Raw genomic sequence first — 21,031 nt, forward strand, 5'->3', positions numbered from 1 at the left:
CATTTTCACTGTGATTTTCGTGGGAAAGTAAATTGACCTTGAATGTGCGTGTGTAGTTGCATCCGTATTATCGAGTGTCACGAGAGCTTCCACTCCTCCCTACCTCCCACCTCTCCTTCCCCTGAGCCCTCTCCCGCCCTCCCTCCCCATTCCGGTGCTGCCCCACACCCCTCCCCTCTCATCCCCTCGCCCAGCAGGCCACCACGGTCGTGCTTCCTCGACCCGTCAGGACTGGGAAAATGATAAGAGCTGGAGGGGACAAGTGGCTGTCAAAAAGCAGTGTGATCACTTTGAGATGTGGTGGTACAACCTACCTTTGTTATCACCACAGTACTCTACTTTAAATAGTCTCCCAGATAAGCAATACCTTACCAATATATATATGATTTAAGTTTGTACCTTACTGCTGATTTTAATATATATATATAAATATATATATATATATATATATATATATATATCCAACCTGTAACAGTCCCCTGCAGGACTTATTCCTCTACCAAACGTTTCCTCATAGTTTTGTTTGGGAGGAAAACTGCCAGTATTACTTATTCTGGCTAGCTTATGACTCAGATGATGAAGTGCTTTTAGTCTTATTGCTGCTAGCAAGCTCCTGCAGCATGGTTACACCCATCTGACCCTACAAGGTCGATACAGTACTCATGCCTGCTCCCCACTGAATGGTAGCACTCCACGAGCAGGTTCGTCTCTACCTCAGTGGGGGGGTGAGGTATGAAATGGCCTGGCTGACCTCCTCATGTATATCTATATATATAAAGTTCATGATGTACCCCTCTACGACAGAAAATTGAAAACCAGTGTATTGTATGTCCCTGAAACTAATATTTACATGCGCATAATTGTTAACTATCAAGTCCATACAGGTCCTGTCGAGTCCACTCTCATGACAGTTCTAACTTGATGTTATTCCTTTAGCAGATACTGCTCAGCAAGTCCCGTGCATCATCATCATCATCATTACCACCACCATCATCATCATCATCATCACAGTGATCCGAGAGCAACTAGAATTACTTGCGCAAATTCGTCCACAAACTTCATCCTTTGTGTGACCCTACCACTAACTTCATATTGTTTCTTGCAGATGAATAATTCAACTGTGTCGTGACCCCTGCCACTTGCGCTGATAACCCTACTTGCTGTTTATGTTTGTGCTCTTCCTTTTTTTTTTTTTTTTTCTTGATGATCTAAAAAGTAACTAGAATTAATAGTTGCTAGTCTTTAACACTATTATAATGACTTGTACTTCGTGTTTGCTACCGTCATATGGTTTCAGTCAGAAGACTCCTAGTTGGACGTAAGTAAATCTCCGTTAATCTCGTCACTGCGAGGATATCTTTGTTTCATTCTATCACGGCGATTATTTTCAGCTTAGGAGAGACTATTCGAACCTGGTGGGCTACCTACAACCGTCTTTAAATCGAAATAGTTGCTTATGCCTCAGACCTTCAACCACTTCGATCACGCACTTTTCATTTCATTCTTGCTGCTTCCAGACGACATTTTTCAGACAGATAAACGTTTCTAACTGGCAGAGGTAGACCACCTTCATTAGCTTCTCCAGTATGAGACGTCATTCCTAAAACGAATAAATCCTTTGGAAGTAGCGAGAATGAAATGGAAAAATGCATCACCGGACTGAAGAGGTTAAGGGATTTTCCTTTCATTGCAAGAGGTCTCTCCTAGCTGAATGAAATCGTCTTGCAGAAGTAATGGCTGAACAAAATAGACGTCATTCATACTGCAAGGGTTAACACTCTCAGGCTCCTATGGTTCATTCTCAGCTGAAGATAATCATCCAGCGTTTGCTGGAAGATTACCAGAGCTGTCCCCATCATGAGAGAGCTAATTAGAAATATATAGCAATGACCTCCTCATGAGAACTGGCACTCTCTAACCACACGTAGCGAGGGAAGGGAAGTGCTTCACTGCGCCTGGTGGTGGAGGAGTGCCAGCCTAGAGTGCCAGTTGTCCAATGCGTAGTTGGCTCTCCCGCTAGCACTCCCTCCCTAACCTCGTCTCCCTCTCTCTCTCTCTCTCTCTCTCTCATAAAACCGAACTCTTTTGTTCACGCCATACGCACACTTTCAGTGAGGTGGTACAATACAACACAAACAACTACAGTGCATTGACAATAATATAATAAACACCTAAACTTGGCCCAAATTTTTTCTCCTTCTGTAACTTATGTCATGATGCACAGTGGCAAAAAAAGACAATGTTATTTTTCCACATCCGGTCCATAGCTAGTGCCCTATTCTGGTGCTATTCTCTTGCTGTAATTCTCCGTTCAAGATGGAAGTATTACAATTTTAGGCCTAGTTAGAGTAATAAGAATATAGTACGTCATCGGACTGAGGTGAGAAGGTTAGAAGAGATACGAGGAAACAAAGGGTGAAACAAAGGATAGTTGGTTTTTCCTGCCGCCCTCATACTGCCACCTGCACGTCATCTCATAAACAAACCGCCTTCGCTGTACTCGATAACATCCGAAACTTAATTCATTCGCGGACACCGACACTTGAGGGTATTTTATTCAAGCTGTGAACGGACAACTTTGGTCAAAATTAAGGGAATACTTGTGATGGCTAGGGTCAAAACTATGTCCACTGACCCTCATCATTGCTGGAGTTTCACCCAGCTGAACAAAATTGGTTTAGCCATAATAATAATAATAATAATATAATAATAATAATAATAATAACCAGGTGTATCCATAAGAAAGGGTTTACAAAGATTAACTGTGTGCGAATGACAGAAAAATTACAAGCAAAATCAGTGTCTTCAGATGCCGTATTCTCTGAAGATTAGCTGGTTTACCCCACGCCTGTCGTTCATACGGGTACGTGCCCTAAGTGATTATCTCTTATTTTACCATGTCCAACTTGAGCGTTGTCATTACATCCTACCTATGCAGTCGATAGGCATATATTATGTGACCCTGTTCCCTCTTGTTGCAGTGCTGGGAAGACTCCGTACCACAGTCCAGCCAAGGTAATGCCCATGGTTAAGGCAAACAAGGAAGTAGGTTAGTAATCTACCCTTAAGTGTACTGGACAACGGTAGCTTAGCATCGGTCCCCTGCATCTCTTAGCAGTTAATATTGGACTTCTCTTTTCAACTCGCCAAGGCAGACCGAAGAGAGGGAGTAAGTGAACCAAGACCACAATCTTTCAAATCAGTGTTCTGAATCCGGTGACTTTTTGTAGCTTGTTCGTTTTGATTCCAAGCGATTTCATCTAGCTTATGCCCGACATTATGTAGTTAAGGGATTAATTATGGTTATATCAAACAACTCCAACTCAATCTTCTCAACGATGAATTGCAAACCATCAGGAGTTAACAAGAATAAAGCTGAAATGACGTCAATGAGCTGGAGGAGTTAACATTCCCCCAAGGTTAGTTTGCTTTTCCTTACTCACACTCTGTCCCCTTTTCCTTCCTTCCTGACACCCTGTCTCCTTTCCCTTCCTTCCTGACACCCTGTCCCCTTTCCCTTCCTCCCTCACACCCTGTCCTCTTTCCCTTCCTCCCTCACACCCTGTTCCCTTTCCCTTCCTTCCTCACACCCTGTCACCTCTTCCTTCCTCCTTACACCCTCTCACCTCTCCCTTCCTGATGCCTTGTCCCCTCGCTACATCTTTTCTTGCTAGATAAATTAACTCCTTCACAGCGATGGCGCATTTTCGTTTTTGAACCTCCGTACGACTTTATTTAGTTTAGGGTAGACATTTTGTAATAATGGAGGCTATTTTTAACCTCTTGTTCAAAAAGTCTTCCCCAAGCTGAAAGCACTTCTCTAGAAACAGTATGGATAAACTAAAATATACATCACACTACTAACCATTTCGCTGCGATGACGACTGTTCACTGTTGTTCATGCTACTTCCACATAATTTTATTTTGGTTATGCGGGGAGTTTTCCAAATGCCGTTACTACAAAGAAAGGGGGTCGTCTGAGAATATTAACACTTCTGGAGGTAAAAAGAAATAGTGATATATAAGCAATAATTTGTCGTCAGAGTGCAGTGTTTAAATAAAGAAACATCATTATTTATTGGCTCCATATTACATTCAGGTTAGTCCTCTCGTCTCATGCAGCCTCTTTTGCCAGACAAAAGCAAGCAGGAGCATATTTCTTCGCCTCCACATTCTCCTTTAATTACATGGCTCTCCTTTCCTCTGTCATCGTACGTTTGGCTATCTCACCATCCCACAGTGTCAATCGTTTTATGGTCGGAACAACGCTAGCATTCCATTCCAGCTAAAACTTAATTCAGCAGACAGTCAGCCATGAGCCTTGGAGTGTTTAAAAGCCTTTATTGTGTTCGTAGGGAAATTCAGAGAAATATGAAATAAGGTAAATGCATAACTCGATCAATTCTTCAGTCTTCAACAGGATTATTTAGCTGGTTTTCCTTGCCTCATTGGTTCCATGCTTGACTCTCTCACCATACCAGCAACTCTGGAAAGACCGTAATATAATCAGACCAAACAGAAATTAATCAGGTAAATGTATATCTCATTCAGTTTCATGTTCTCTTAGCGTTATGTACTTGCCTGTCTTTCCCTCTGCCATACGATGCCTGATCTTCTCACCACTGCCGCATCACTGAAAATGCTTTAATATAACACCAGGAAAGTCAAGCAACAAGATTGAAAGGAAACTGAAGAGACAATGAAAAGACTGTAATGTAACCCAGGACAGATCACACACAGAAAGTGAACCAAGCTGATGCATAAATCATTCAATAACACAATCTTTTACTGAGTTACTTAATCAACGCTCCTCTCCTCTCCTCCCTCATCTGACGCCTCGTTACTTCCAAGGCATTGAAAAGATCGTAACGTAATGCAGAACAAATCTGACATAAAGATTAAGTAAAGAAAGGACATAAATCATTTCCATATTATCCTAGAGTTAATTAGTTGACCGTCCCCTTCTTCATGTGCGTTTGTAACTCATCTCACGCACTATCATCCCTTCAGTTACGATTACGTCCGTCCACCCATTCCATCCATTATCCAATTCTTGATTTACCCAATCAGGAGTGTAGGGGCCCGAGACTAGGCAACTCCAGTCTCGACATTCAGGACAGAGGTGACCGGTCTCACTCATTCCTGAATGGCATTATGTGAACAATAAACCTCAAACCATCTCTCATATGATGTAAACCTTCACCGGGTCTATCCGGTTGGAGCACCTAATCCACTACATCCTAGGTGGCATAGGAGGTTTCGTAGTATCTCTCCATTAGCGATTTAACTTGTTTGTTACACTTCAGTATCCGATTGTACCCTTTTCATAACGTTTTAATAGTTACATAATTTGTATCAGTAATATACAAGAGGATACTGAGGTGTAATATGCAGAATAAATTGCCAAAGAAGAGGTGTTATGTAATCTCCAAAGTGACTTGGAATGCACAGCTTCATAGTGGACATTCGATGCATTGGGAGGTCTCTCTTGCTCGGTCCAGGGTAAGTCAGTTTATTCAAGTTGGAGCAGAATTCAAATCACTACCCCTTTCTCTCCCTAACTCCGAGCTCAGTACCTTCATAGTGCAAGCCTTGAGTCAGGGTAACATCTTTCTATTTATTTTTTACTTCAGCAAAATGATTTTATACAATTTAGGAAAGGCATCTCTTCCTGAAGTGTTTTTTTTTTTAAAGCTGATTCTAACTCCTTCAGTTTGAAACGTCTTTCCTAACCTGAATAAAATCGTCCAGAGATGAAAGTGAACGTGACGTCTCAGGGATGAATGGGTTTCTCTGAGACGGAAAAGAATTCGTCTGACATTATATGGAATACAATACCAATCTCCTTACTCCTTGTCATAAAGTTAATCGCGATCATTTTAACACTGTTGATACCCTAGAATCTCTTAGCATCCTCAGTTCGGTAATACCATTTTATAGTATATTCTTGCTACCTCCCAGTTGAGCTCAGGGGAGGCTTATAGTGGTGAAAGGATTGACGAGTGCCGTATCTAAACGCTTCATTAAGGTCTCTTGTAAGTTGCACAGAATAGTCGGGCAGCACTGAGAATATAAACAATATTGTGACACCGGACTGAAGGCATTGCAAAATCATCACACACTCTCTTGAATTCAATGCAAGGGTTAAAGACCGTTGTAACGTTACCCTAGACATCTCACAATAAAAATAAAATAATAGAAAGAAGAGCTTGCGTAGAACAACACCCGCCTACACCAATGTGGGACGAATAATTGACTTTTGACATTCATTTTCTAAAGATTACTCTCAAAATCGAATTACTTCATTCTTGTCTAACCCTTAATCCTTCCACCAGATCAAAACCGTTTCAGTTGACTGTGCCGAGTGACCTTGACCTTTGACCTTTCTGTGACCTAGAAATTTATTTATTTATTATTTTTTTTTTGTATAATCGAATATCTGTATCTTTGTTGTTGTTGTTGTTGTTATGTAATCCCTGTCCATCTGGCCGAACAGACACATCAACCGCAGGCAAGCAGTCGCCCCTGTGGGTTGTTTACAATCCTATGAAAACTGTTTTGCTTACAGAATTCAAACACACACACACACACACACACACACAACTGATAATGGAAGGGCGGATTATTGTCATGACGATGTGCGTGACCCGAATAACGCAGGGAGAGAGAGAGGAGGGTAAGGCCAGGGTAGCGTTGTGTTTTCTTCCTCCTCTCTCTCTCTCTCTATCTCTCTCTCTCTCTCTCTCTCACCTGACTGACACGTGATCTCTGACGCACCTACGATCATATGGCATTCCTTTGTTTCTTTTTTTACACGCGCTAACTTCACGTCCTCTCTTTGTCTACATTGGTATACTTTGTCCTTCATGTAAGTTATCATCATCATCATCATCATCATCAGGTGTACTTACAGGACCGGACTTTCTTTTCAACAGGGGAGTAATAACAAGAATTACCCATCTCTCATGCACGCCAAGTACGGATAACGTTATTTCCTTAAAAAAAAATAATAATAATAAATAACTGAATAGATAAATAAATAAATAAATAACATCTGCGTAACAAGAAAATATTACTGTATCCACTTTCCTACAGTACTTCCTTATCAGTTGTGTCTCATCCCCTTCAGTACTGTATATGACATCAACATTATATTTTCTTGACACCGCTAGATAACTTTTTTCTGTTTAGGAGAGGCCTCGAAGTGACGATGTTTGGATCATTTCCCATTAAAAACAAACTTCCATGACTATTATGCTCAAGTCTTGCCACCACCAGATGCTATTGAGCTTAGGGGAGCCTTTTCTCACTGACGGTGTAAGCAGCGATATCCTGTAACTGTCTTTACTGCTTCGTTCTTGCCTACTTTTTTCTTCAGTCATTTTCTTGCCTTTGTACTCCACCTCCCTCCGTAGTGAATGAGCTAGAAACAGTTTCCTTTAAATGTCTTCTTTACTATTTTTAAACTAATTCCTATTTACTGTTTCTTCACCATTATGTTCTTGACTGGTTTTAGCCTATATTCTCCGCCTTTCGTAGTGAAGTAGATCGAAAATATCCCATTAATGATTTTCTTAACTATTTTTTTAACCACTCTTCTCTTACCCATAATTTTGTCTCATCTACTCTTTTCTTAGCTACTGTTTTCTCATCCATTATTATCGTACGTTCATTCACCTGCTCAGTGGAAGTCCCCAAAACTCCAAACTTCCTGCTATTGCTGACAACACCGAGTCGTATTCCTGTGAGCTTAGGAGGCTCCGTGGCACCTCATTTTTTTTTTTTTTTTTTTTTTTTTTTTTTTTTTTTTTTTACTACGCCTTCACCCTACCAGGACATGAGTGACTCTTCTTTGCTCTTATTCTCACAGTCACCAGACGATTTTATCCAACCAAGGAGTGGCTCTCCCTCCTCTCAGGATTAACCCTCAGATGCGAGGTTTCTTGGTGGCGAGTAATATCGTCTGGCATTCCAGCAGTAAATTAGATAATTCGTTCCCCGAGGCTTGTGAGTTAACCTTCTCTTGTATGTCATCAAGTTTATCTTCGTATTATGAACACAGTGTGAATACATACCCGTAATTCACAAAATCTTAACTTACAGACGACGAAAGGCCACTCCCATGTAAGTGAGCTCGTCTGGGGATAGCAAAAAAGAATAAACTTTCCTTGACCGGAAACAAGTTACCTTCCCAACTTATCCTTAAGTAACCTTGTCAGGAATAGATGCTAAGCCAGCCTCCCAAGCCCAAGAAAATACGTACCCCTAGGTATGGCCAGCAGGTGAGAAGAAAATAATAAGTAACTCATTTCCAAAGGCGCTTTACTAATATTTGCGACAAACAAGTGTTCATAGCAGTTAATTATCAGGTGACATGGTTGTGTGAAGTGAATGGTAGTCGTTTGAGTGAGGATAAACGTACAGACGAACACGAGTTACCTCCAACACAGTCTGTGAATATGATACCTGTATCAGGTTACTCATTAGCCACACCCACTTTTCCGCCTTGAGCACCTGTTGACCTTGATAGACCTTCATTATTATATCCGGTTTGAATCTCAAAGAGGTGGCTGGTTTTCCTATACGGTAAAGCTGACAAACAAGTTCTTCGATGTTATGAACTACGGTAGCCTGGGCTCGGGTCTTACACCTCCAGGGGTTAATATGGGACCTACATTATTACTATAATGAAGTCAGTCGGAGCACCCAACATCCATTTACTCGATATAGTGCCGTTACGTGTATCTACACTAAGTGACAAGCCAAATGCCTTCCTGTAACCCAGGGACATATGTATTACTCTGGTGGTCTAATGTGTTAAGGCGCTCAAACGGGACGGGCCCCAAAAGGGCTTAGGGTACATCCAGTGGATGATCTGAGTTTATATAGGTCACATAATCGTGAGCGAGCGAGGCTGTTTACCCTCGTTTCTAACGTTGGGATGGTTCAGCCTAGCCCCGAGCCACTACCCTTGCGATGAGGGAAAAATGGATGATAGATGAATATATTATTACCTCCGTCAACGAAGCTGGAGGAGGTTATGTATTTACCTATGTCTGTCTGTGTGTTTGTTGACACGATATCTCCAATAATGCTAAATGAATTGCAATAAAATTTTCTAGAAGTGTGGGCCATGGGCCAAAAAAAGAAATTATTAACAGATGGGGACGGATCCGGAGTATCCCGCACAATATCTCCAAAAGTTCTCAATGAATTTCACGGAAAGTTTTTGCAAGGGGGGGCCATGAGCCAAGAAAGAATTAATTAAATCTGTAGGCGGATTCGAATCTGGATCCTCTGTATCTCGCACAGTATCTCCAAAAGTTCTCAATGAATTTCAATAAAATTTCGTGGAAGAGTGGTCCATGGGTCAAGGAACAATTGATTAAATTTCGGGGCGGATCCGGATGCTATGTATTCCACACAGTATCTCCACGGATCCGGATCAGGATCCATTTTAATTTCATTGGCGAAGATATGCCCTCTGAGTGTTTTCTAGTTATTATTATTATTATTATTATTATTATTGTTGTTGTTGTTGTTGCTGTTGCTGCTGCTGCTGCTGATGATGATGATGATGATTCTTGAAATTTGTCATAGTAAAAAAGAAATCAGAATACGAACAAAACATTCAGAAATGAGTGTGTTTGTTGTGGCTGTGACATTAACCCAAGGCTGTGCAATGCCGCCCCAGTCACGATACCCAGAATCATGTGTTTGCAGCGGCTTCTCGCAACTTAATACCCTCGGTGTGAAGGAGGACGGCTGCTTTTATTATATTCTAGCCATCATCAGATTAATTTATTCAGCCTCGGAGGAACCTTTTGTAACGAGTTCTCTGTGAAAATGTACAGTACGAGGATGTATTATTAAATTATTTACTTACTACTGCCAGGCGACTTTATTCAATTTAAGGGAGGCCTCACGTAATAAGGTCTCAGTTGTACAGCGTCGTTACTGTTTTTTCTTTTTTTTTTTGTACGATCGTCAAGCGGATGTTTTCAGCTTATGGAAGACCTCTGGTGATAGCAGGGTTGGCAGCGTTCTTAGCCATCCTCTACAACAGAGGTTCATAAACAGCAGAGATTTATAAACAGCAGAGGTTCATAAACAGCAGAGGTTCATAAACAGCAGAGGTTCATAAACAGCAGAGGTTCATAAACAGCAGAGATTTATAAACAGCAGAGGTTCATAAACAGCAGAGGTTCATTACCTTCTCCTGGTTGTTAGAAAGTCTTTGATAGTTCCCCCTCCAAAATCTCAAAGGGGGAATCCTCCTCACACCGAGTTATTTTAAATAAATCCAATTATCGGTACTTTTTAACGTGGAGCGACAATAATCTGGCGGTATTATGAAACTTTTTACAAAGTTTGGAGAATTTTTTTATATTTTATAACAGCAAACGTTTCCAGTACCAAAGCACAATATATTTAAATAACTGAATTTATCAACATACAGAACTAATTCTGTAGAAATGCGGTGGACTACAATAGAGTTATAACATTTAAAAGTTTTTTGGATAAGTATCTGCCTGCGAAGCTCTAGTTAAATTTGTTCATGGCCGAATATTACAAAAATGTGACTAACAGAATTTTTCTCTGTTTCGGCTCGTGTAGAATGCAGCAGAAGTTTATTTGGTAATACATTTTCCTTTTAGATGAAGTAAATGTGGACTTTTTTTTTTTTCCTTTTCAGACTTTCCAGTGAAATTTCCATTATATTTTTCTCTAGTGCACGGTGGGTTTTCATACTTTTTCCTACCAGTCTCGGCTGGAGGGTTCGATGGGCATGGGGAGCCTTCTAGTTTCCCTATTCTTATTTTCAGCTCTAACAAAACCATCCCGAAAGGACCATTGGGCCTACTGTTGTTCGCTTCCCTTTGTACTAAAACTTATCCTTATAACTCTCTCTCTCTCTCTCTCTAAGAAAACAGGAGCAAACCAACAAACTCCATACAAGAGTGTAAGGAATGACTAAGAGACCTCTAGTTTACTTGGCTCGGGGACATGGCCTTTGTGTGGGACTCCCAACACCTCCCCCCCACCGCCTAACCACCCTTACGTACACCCGCAGCAGAGGTTAATGTCGCGCACACACACACACACACACACACACACACACACACACACACACACACACAAGTGACAACATCCTCCTGCGCATCGCGACGACCCTCAAGTACTGTAAACAAGTATAGAGGCTGGGTACTGAGGGTGCATTTATGAAGGAATCCTAACCAATCTACCGGATAAAGAAGCCTCTAGAACGGCCACCTGTTATGGCATGTGATTTTGTTTTTCGTATCTTCACGTTACAGCATATACTCTCACTTGACTATGATTTGTTTAGTAGGTGTAGCAATGTAGATAATCGTTTGCACGACCAGTTATAACCACAACATACCACCTAAGTTGATTCGTGTTGATGAATACAGGCCCTCGAGAGTATGCTGTGTGAATATATATATCCCTCAGTTTTCCTTTTACCTGGCCTTAACCTACATATCTAAGGTTTCAAGACCAAAATGACCGATGATTTGAGGGAGGGGGCAGAGTAGTAAAAGTCTGTCTATCTGTGTAGCTATCTGTCTGTCTGTCTCTCTGTCTATCTATATATCCATCCATCCATCTGTCACTGTCAATATCTGTCTGTCTCAATATTCCATCTCTACATCTGTCGATCCATCCATCCATCCATCCATCTGTCTGTCAGTCCACCCATCCATCCATCCATCTATCCATCCATCTATCTATCTATCTACCTATCTGTCTATCTATCTCTATCTATCTATCTATGTCTTTCCCTCTAGGCCTCTACAGTACGCCAAGACAAGATCACTCGAGAGGGAATGGTATTATCGGTATGAAACCTCGACTGTTGCCAAGGAGACTGTGTGTGTGTGTGTGTGTGTGTGTGTGTGTGTGTGTGTGTGTGTGTGTGTGTGTGTGTGTGTGTGTCCTTAGTGAGTCACCCTGGCTGGACTTATACACTTATACACTCTCTCAGACACTCTCTCTCTCTCTCTCTCTCTCTCTCTCTCTCTCTCTCTCTCTCTCTGACTTTCCAGCATATGCAAGTCAGTGTGATCACCTAAACAAACCATTGAAGAAGCAGTGAGAAGTTAGTGCTGTGTGTGTGTGTGTGTGTGTGTGTGTGTGTGATGTGAAAGGTGGGATGAGGAAATGAGAAAGGAATCAGGCGCCCACATGGCCTTAACACTCACATCTCCCCCCCTCCCATGCCACCCATACCATCCCTTCCTCCTCAATCAAGTCTACTCCATTCTTCCTCACTGTACCTACTTCCTCCTCCCTCCACCCCACCCCACCTCTTTCCTCCCCAACCTCTTCACTCTACCCAGCTCACTCTCCTTCCTTGTCACCCCCCATCCAACTCCCCTCCCTTTCCTCTTCACCCCACTCATTCCCACCCAAAACCCACCTTCTTCTTATCCCCTTTCCCACATCTTACCCACCCACCCCTCTGAGCCTACCCACCTCATCCCATGCCTACTCATCCCATCCCCCTTCCCCTTCTCCCTCCCTACCCCTCACGCACTTCGTTTCACTCCAGCCTCCCTGACTTCTTCCACATCCAACCCACCGCTTCTGCTTCGCTCTCATTCTTTTTTTCTTTTCTCCTGTGTACTTCAGAGCCGAAAGCATAGGGTGTACGTAGATGCTTGCTTACCCTCCTACCCTTACAAACATTTGCTCTTCCTTTTTATACAGTAAGATGCGTCCCTTTACAACTATTATACAAACAGTATCTTTTCAGCAGTTTATTCGCACATACGAAGGGTAGTTTTATTTAGCTCACTGAAAATTCAGATGGTGGTAGGTGGGGACGCTCACCATCCACTCACTCGATGTAGTGCTGCACTCGGGTGTCTGCCCTTTCCCCTCTTCCTTCCATCCTCTTCCGTCTTGCCTTCATTCTGTCCTCTTCCTTCTGCTTATGGGTGACTTTACACTCCATCTTCTGTATTTCTTTCATTCTTTCCTCTTCTTTCTGCGTATGGGTGACTCTACTCTGAGTGACAAGCCAAATGGTTTCCTGTACACCATGAAACCATTTACTATGCTGGGTGGTAACCATATAATCAAATTATGGTGCCTGATGGTTTAGTAATTTTAGTGGGTAATTAAGGGGCTCCAATCGGATTGAGCCTGTGTAGGTTAATTTATATCCAGGGGGTGGTTGGGGTTTATTGCTCATGTAATGCCTCTCAGGGATGAGTGAAGCTGGTCACTTTCATCTTAAATGTCAGGATCAATTTGCCTAGCCCCGGGGTCCTACGCTCCTCCTGGGGCAACGTAGGATTGGATGATGGATGGATGGATTAAAATTGAGAGGAATCAGAGTGCTGACTTTTGCATCTGGCATGGTCACTCAAGTTCCAGATATTCCCAGGACACTCTTACGTTTTCAAGCAGACGTACACAAAGCACGACTTAAATGATGCAATACCTAGCTCGTTCCATTCCACGATGTTTATATCCACTTTATTCTGGCTACTTAGAGACTAGTTTATTTAGCTTAGAGGAAACTTCTCGAACTGAAGAAGGTGCACTTAGTCTTCAAACCCAGCACAGCAAGAGGTCCTCCCATAAAAAGAATTTCAACGTTGATAGTAACTTGATTAATACAAAAGTTGCACTTCTGATTAAAGCGACTCGACGGGTGATAAGATGCACCACACGGATCCGGTGTGACGTCACGTAACCATGACAACCGCGTACTGGTTCTAAACAAACACAACAGACGATGCAGTTTCTCCTATAACATCAAGGCAAAAGGGGTTAATACGCAATAAAAATGGTTCACTGCTTGGTTCAACATTGTAATCACTAGCCTGAAGCTAAAGAGTATATATATATATATATATATATATATAATACCAGAGTGACGCAGTGAACATACTGTAATATGGGAAAATATTAATCAGATTAAAAAAGAGGTTGGTAATATAATTGGGACTATAGTTTCTGCTACATTTATAGTTATTGCTAAGATTGTGTTTTTCTTTCAAATTTATTGCGTACTGAATTCTAATGTGCTGTCTGTGTGACACAGAACCAAAGTACACTACTTGTCATCTCATGATACAGTACAGTATATTCACCAAACTTAGTTTCGCAAGTCATGAAAAAAAAAAAAAAAAAGATGGATTTATAAACTTACATCTTCCAGCAATGACATACTGAATATTATCATAAAACAACGAAATGGTATTAAGAAGAAGTTTGCATCCTAAACTGACAAATTCGAGCCTCCCTAATTTTGTTGACTTTGATGCTACCCATAACTTTCCCTAATATTACACACCTAGAGTAAGAGAAGGTTGATATATGAACACATTTGTCGTGGTTTTCGCATTTATATATTGATTTCCTTACTCCGAAAGGAAATAAACAAGAAACGATATTGTAAAAGTGTCTGTCGCATGTTTGTTTATAACCAGATCATTGCCATAGTGTCGTGACGTCATCACTTTGGCTCTATTCTGTGTTGCTTTGGAGATTTAGTAACACCTCTTCTTTAACAGTGTGCTCTCCACATTACACAACAGTATCCTCCTGCATGTATTTGATCCAAAGTACGGTATATCCACATTCAAATGAGAGACGTAACATACAAGAGCGTAATAAAGTGTAATATCCCCGTCCCAACCTTCCTGGCCTTGCTACCTGGTTATACATACAGTACATCCCTCAGCTCCTTCACTATTCACTTCATGGAGGATGGTCGACGACGATTGAATGCAACTTCATCCTGCAGTTCGACGGGTTCACATTTACAGTAGATAGGCCTGGAGTTGCAACAGTAACAACATAATCTACTTTTCCGTCATAGTTTTGAGGTATGCAATGCATGCGCGTGCAGGTGTGTGTGTGTGTGAGAGAGAGAGAGAGAGAGAATGTACAGGGACGAACTTGGTAGAAAAATGAGAAAAGGAAAGCAGAGACCAAGGTGGGAGTATCAAGGGAAGGGACACAGTCGAGAACAAAAGTTTGCCTAATATTAAACCTCTTCTGTTTCTCACATTTTTCTGAAGACAAATATCCTAATCTGAGAGAGGCTTGGGATGTTTCTCTGCTCGTAGATGATTCTCTTTGATTTCGTGTATAAGGGTGGGAAAGAAGGTCTGGATGGTAATGATAATGATGGATAAGTAGGTGAAGTTTTGACCTTCACCGTATGTAAGAGTGAGTGACTTGGAGTATCAGCATGAATGGTGATTAGTTGTGACCGAAAGGTATGGAACTACAATATTTCGCCGTTTCTGCCACTCCGGTTAAACTTAGGGATTGAATGTCTAACAGAAGGTAGACTGATACGATTCTTGCTAATCTTGGAAATCACGTTCTGGTATAAGTAGCTTCTCTCGGTCCGGATATACCACGAAATTCTTTTGGCCATGTCTCACTAGATGCAATATAAGAAAGCAGGTCGATATATAGTCAGATCGATCATTCAGTAGATAGACAGACGGATTGATAGACAGACGAGCAAAGTGATAGGCAGGTAGACTGACAGATTGATAGGCAGGGAGACCGAGAGACAAATAGGCAAGTAAACCGCAAGACAAAGAAATAATATAGTAACAGGAAACTATCTTTAAATGCCACTCCTTCCATACTGAGAATCCACTGATAGCGTCATATCCTTCAGTTGTTGTTCTAAATAATTGCGAAAAACTATGAAACATTATGACAAGAGAACGATACATGCCCAAACGTGTGGTCTATTTCGAGCAGCACTTGTCAACAGATATGACGTGTGTTCGCTTGGTGTCGCCAGATCAACGCTCAGTCACAGGAACAAAGGATAGTTGTGAAAACATTAGTAGCATTAAAAGTAGTAGAAGTAGTAGTATAGTAGTAGTAGTAGGGCAACAGAAATGACGTGTTTCATCATAGACTGAACTAGGATAAAAGTATAAACAAAGGATAGTAATAAAAATGATATAGTGCTGCAGGCTGATGTAACATTTGTACAGTGGGAACTAGGATGAGTAGTAGTAGTAGTAGTAGTAAACAGACGAAAACCTACCAGACAATAACGTTACGAAAGAGAGGACGTTGTGCCAACAGAACTGCGTCGTAGACTGGCAGAAAAGAGAGTTCCACATCAGAACGACAGCAGCTAGTAACAGTCGCAGTGAGAGTAGTGGTTCCATGACTGTAGTAAGCAAGGCGAAATCAAAGGGACATGTTAACTGAGGGAAACACAAAGCTGGAGCAGCAGAAATATGCGTCGCAGGAGTTGACAGGAAGAATAAATACAGCACCAAATACTAGTAGTAGTAGTAGAAGAAGAAATAGTAGCAGTAGAAGTAGTAAACAGACGAAAGCCTACAAGAATTAGTAACGTTATGAAACAGACAATGTTCCCGGGAAGAAACTGCGTCATAACCTTACAGACCACGCCAGCCCTTCGCCCCCACCTCTCTCTCTCTCTCTCTCTCTCTCTCTCCCGAAATCGATCCTGTTGGGTTGTACGTAGTAGGCTGTTACCAGAAGCTCTACTGTAAGGCAAACCACCAGCAGAACTGTATTGTTGGCCAATCCTTTTCAGAATTTTGTCTTTTTTCTATTTCCATCAGGTTACCACCAGACGATTCTTATTCAGCGGGAGGATAAACTTCTTAAGGTCTAACTCAGTATCTAACATTTCGAGTTCCACAATTTTCTTTTAAGCAGAAGAAAATCGCCTGGATATACAGTAGTAAGTATAAAATATGAAGTACTTCTTGGGCTGAGCTACGTAACTCTAGAAAAGTAGTGGATACCTAATGTAGCACTCTGACAACGATACGCCACGCCAGAGTAGAATAAAATGTCTGGCGATGGCAAACCCCGAACAAGTTATGGTAAGGTTTCTATTGTCAGAGAGAGAGAGAGACAGAGAGAGGGGAGATTAACAGGTTGAGATAGTTATTTTTTGGCATGAACTGTTCTACGAAGTGGCAAGATGTCATGTCACGAAGAACTGCTGAAGAAAGTGAAAGGAGAATGTGATAAAAGCGTGAGCAGGCGTAGTAAAAGACTAACAATAGATTAATCGAGAGTGGAAGATAATTCAGATTGTTATTATTATTATTATTATTATTATTTCACACTTAATGACGAGAAATGAGGGAAGGTGTTGGGAATACTGGTGAAGTCATAAGAAGCGAAAGAGTGACAACGAAAGGAGAGGGAGTAAAAGAATAATGAGAGGGTAGGGAAAGGGGAAAAATTTAAGAGAACATTATTATTATTTGGCACGAACTGTTCTCTGAAAGGCAACGTAGAATATTATGAGGAAATTGGTGAAGGGATAAAGAAGTGAAAGAAGAATGCGATCGATGAATGCCAACAGAGACGATGTAAAAAATGCAGCATACTACAGTTATATTTGGTAAGACATGTAAAGTATAATGGAAGATGTTATGGATAACAGTGAAGAAGGAAAGAAGCGAATAAGAATATGATAAATGTAGAGGGAGAGGGAGAGGAAGTATTGAATAACAAAAAGCTGAGGGAAATAACCTCATTTTTCATCAGGTGTTCTGTGTGAAGGAAACAAAGTGCTAGGAATACTGTTGCTGGTGAGGGGAGAAGTGGAAGAAGAATGGGATGAATGTAAGGAGGGGAGGAATAAAGAAAGGGAATATTGTTATCATTTAGCACAATACGTTTTTTGTGAGGAAAATAAAGTGCATTAGGAATACTGGTGAAGAATGAAAGAAATGAAGGGAAAAATGTGATGAAATATAGTGAGGGCGAACTAAATAAGAATGCAGGGGTATAGGGAAAGGTCCAGAAATACTATAATTATTTGGTACGATTTGTTTTCCGAGGAAGCAGGGTGCAAGTCAGGAACACCGACAAAGGAAATGTGACAGAGAACGTGATGAATATTGTATATGTAGAGATGCAGTACAGAATAATATGAGATGAGAGTTAAGAGGTTTGAGGGATTTTCATACTAGCTGATACAATCTTTTCTCTAAGGAAGCAGGACGTAAGTCAGATAGGATACTGAGAGGAGAGATGGCAAAAAATGTGATTCCTATGAGAATGCAGCGAGTGAGGGATGGGAGACAAGAGGTTAGGGGCAAGTTCTGTTACGAGACAAAAGTGAAGGTATAGTTAACAATACTGACATAAGGACAGAGTTGGAAAGAGGGGGATAAAAGAACAGTATGATGAGGGAGAGAGGGAGAACTTTGGAAGGTTGTGTTGTCCTACAAGTTATTTAGAAATATTGATGGAGGGGAACAATGTGTGTGTGTGTGTGTGTGTCTGTGTCTGTGTGTGTGTGTGAGAGAGAGAGAGAGAGAGAGAGAGAGAGAGAGTTTTTTAATACAAATATCGCTGTTTGCCAAAGTGGTGTATGCTTTCCTGGATAACTAAAAGCATCTGACTAAGCATTCCCTGTCTACATCGAAGGAGTTGATAATGGCCGCTCCTACCACAGTAAAAATAATAATAATGATGGTAGTAGTGGTGGTGGTGGTGGTGGTGATGGCAGTAGTAGTAGTAACAATAATAGTAGTCGTAGTAGTAGTAGTAGCAGTGGTATTATTATTAGTAGTAGTAATATTAGTATTATTATTATACTATTATTATTATTGTTATTATCACCATTACTACTACTACTACTACTACTACTACTATAAAAAGGAGGAGTACCCAAAGAAACAAACATGGCTCCCAACAATTGGACTAAGGGTCGAATATTTTTCTTTGTGTCCTAGACCGTCAGTAGATTAATCTCAGTATCGAGTGACTTCATTTTAGCCTGACCCTTAACCCCCCCAACATCTTTGGTATAAATCAGGTCAAAACTGGGAGCTGAACTTGCCTTTTGATCCTTCCCTGTGACCTTGACCTTGGTTTAATTGTTCTCAAAATCGTATCTCTATTCTTGTTTTAACCTTAACACTTCCAGAAAGTTTGGTTTACATAGCGTAAGATATGTTTACGTTGACCTTGCTATGTGGTCTTGATCTTTGACCTATTGTTAAAAAAAAAAAATAGATAAACCTCTTGGGTGATCTTCAACGCTTCCTCTAAGCTTGATCCGAGTCATATCTAAACCGTGTATCTGAGTTATTTATTACACACACAGACACACACGGGGCAAACTTTCACCTTCTCTGTGAAGCTGGCCTTTAAAAGAGCGTTCCAATAAGTCTGATTAAGATCGGATCAAAACAATTTGAGTTGTTCATGCCCTGTGTCCTAAGACTTTGACCTTTCCCTGTGATGTTGACCTCTGAATGTTCTCAAGACCTTTTCCTTTTATTCATGTCTTATACTAGGCCCTTCCACAAATTTTGGTCTAAATCGGATAAAAAGCTGTTTAAGTAACCTTGCCTGCCACCTATTGTTCTCAGAAACATTAGGCATACTCTGCGATAGACCCTTAACTCTCCACCAAATTTAGTTAAAAATGGATCAAAACTGAGTTATTTTATTAACACCACACACGCAGGTGGAACTTTGACATTGCTCTGTGACCTTTGACTATGCTCAAAACTGAATCACTTTATTATTGCCCTGAGTTCAAACCTTCCCCTAAGTATGGTCTAAATTGCTTAAGTTGATTTTGATAGCTCTGATTTTGATCTGACCCTGTGACCTTGACTTTTTGATCTGTTGCTCTAAAATGTGATATGTTTACAAACTGGTTGACCCTCAGTACTTCCATCAATTTTGACCAAAATTACATGAAAGCTGAGTCATACTGTTCACACACACACACACACGCACACACACACACACAAGGAAATTCAGTTTCCCAAATAGAGCTACTAAGCAGTGGTATGCACTGTCTACTGAAAAAGTGTCAAAAACATTCAAAAATTCAAAGATATGAATTGTTACGTCTACATCCCACACTGCCACAGGTTCCAACAGCAGTAGTTCAGTATAGGAAGGACGTCGCCCAATGAATCGTTCTTCGCAGGGTCTGCCTTTCAATGTACAGTACACAAGATCAGCTCAGGAGTCGTAAACACGGGCTTCTCACGTTCCTTGCCTTTATTTACAAAGTAATTACACCCCTTGTCTACAAAAGATATCCTCAGCCAGAGTCATCCAAGCTTTTTTTTTGGGGGGGGGGAGGGAGGAGGGCACAAGATTTCCTTTTCTGTCAGGGAAAGACGAATGACTTCTTGTGAAACTGATGAAATAAAGCGTGCTAGCTGCTGAAGGGTCATCGATTTTCTGGCACTACAAATAGCAACGTTGGGTAGTACACTAGCAGACAAATGATTAGGCCACACTGATCGACTAATAGAGCTTTCTGGTTAGGCGGGCCACATTTGGATCACGGGATAAACGTTACGATGCATATAGGCATTCACAACAAAATCGTCTGGCAATAGCAAGAACGAAAAACGTTAAACATACTGAAAGGTTTGATCGATGTATGTACTGCCGTACCTGACTTTTTCTTTTACAAAGTTCGCTATATAAAATGTAGTGCTAGCAAAGATTATATATGATTAAAAAAGTGCTTGAAGAAAGTAAAGTGGTGCGAGAAAGAGGTAAGTGATGGGCCCGTGAAGAGGAAAACGTGAGGAAGTGATGATATGAAAAACGACGGGGTGTGTGAAATACGATAATGTGGAAATATGAAAGAATTATGTATCGATTTAGGACGTGGTGTTTAAGACAAAAAGCTCCAGAGAGAGAGAGAAGGGGGGGGGGAGGGAGGAAGCTAGGGTATGAAAGTCGGCGGAGTGTGCGAGGTAGGATATTGCGGAAAAATGAGAGAATTTATGTAGCTATCTAGTTAGGACATGGGTTATGTGACATATGAAGCTCCAGAAAGAAAGAGACCACGGTAGGGAGCACAAATAAAATGAAGAGAGAACGGAGAAGGACAGAGGGAGATGGTAGAGGAGGAACGCATGAGAGAGAACGGGGGAACAGTGAGTGAAAGAGGAGGGATGTGGAAGGCCAGGGTGAAGGCAGGGAGGGACGAACGGGGTGTTGAGAGTAGGGGGGGCTTCAGTCTGGGTTGCCAGGG

The sequence above is a fragment of the Coenobita brevimanus genome, chromosome 63 (assembly GCF_032717465.1).
Source record: "Coenobita brevimanus isolate Jiangsu-jjx chromosome 63, ASM3271746v2, whole genome shotgun sequence".
Classification (NCBI taxonomy): Eukaryota; Metazoa; Arthropoda; class Malacostraca; order Decapoda; family Coenobitidae; genus Coenobita; species Coenobita brevimanus.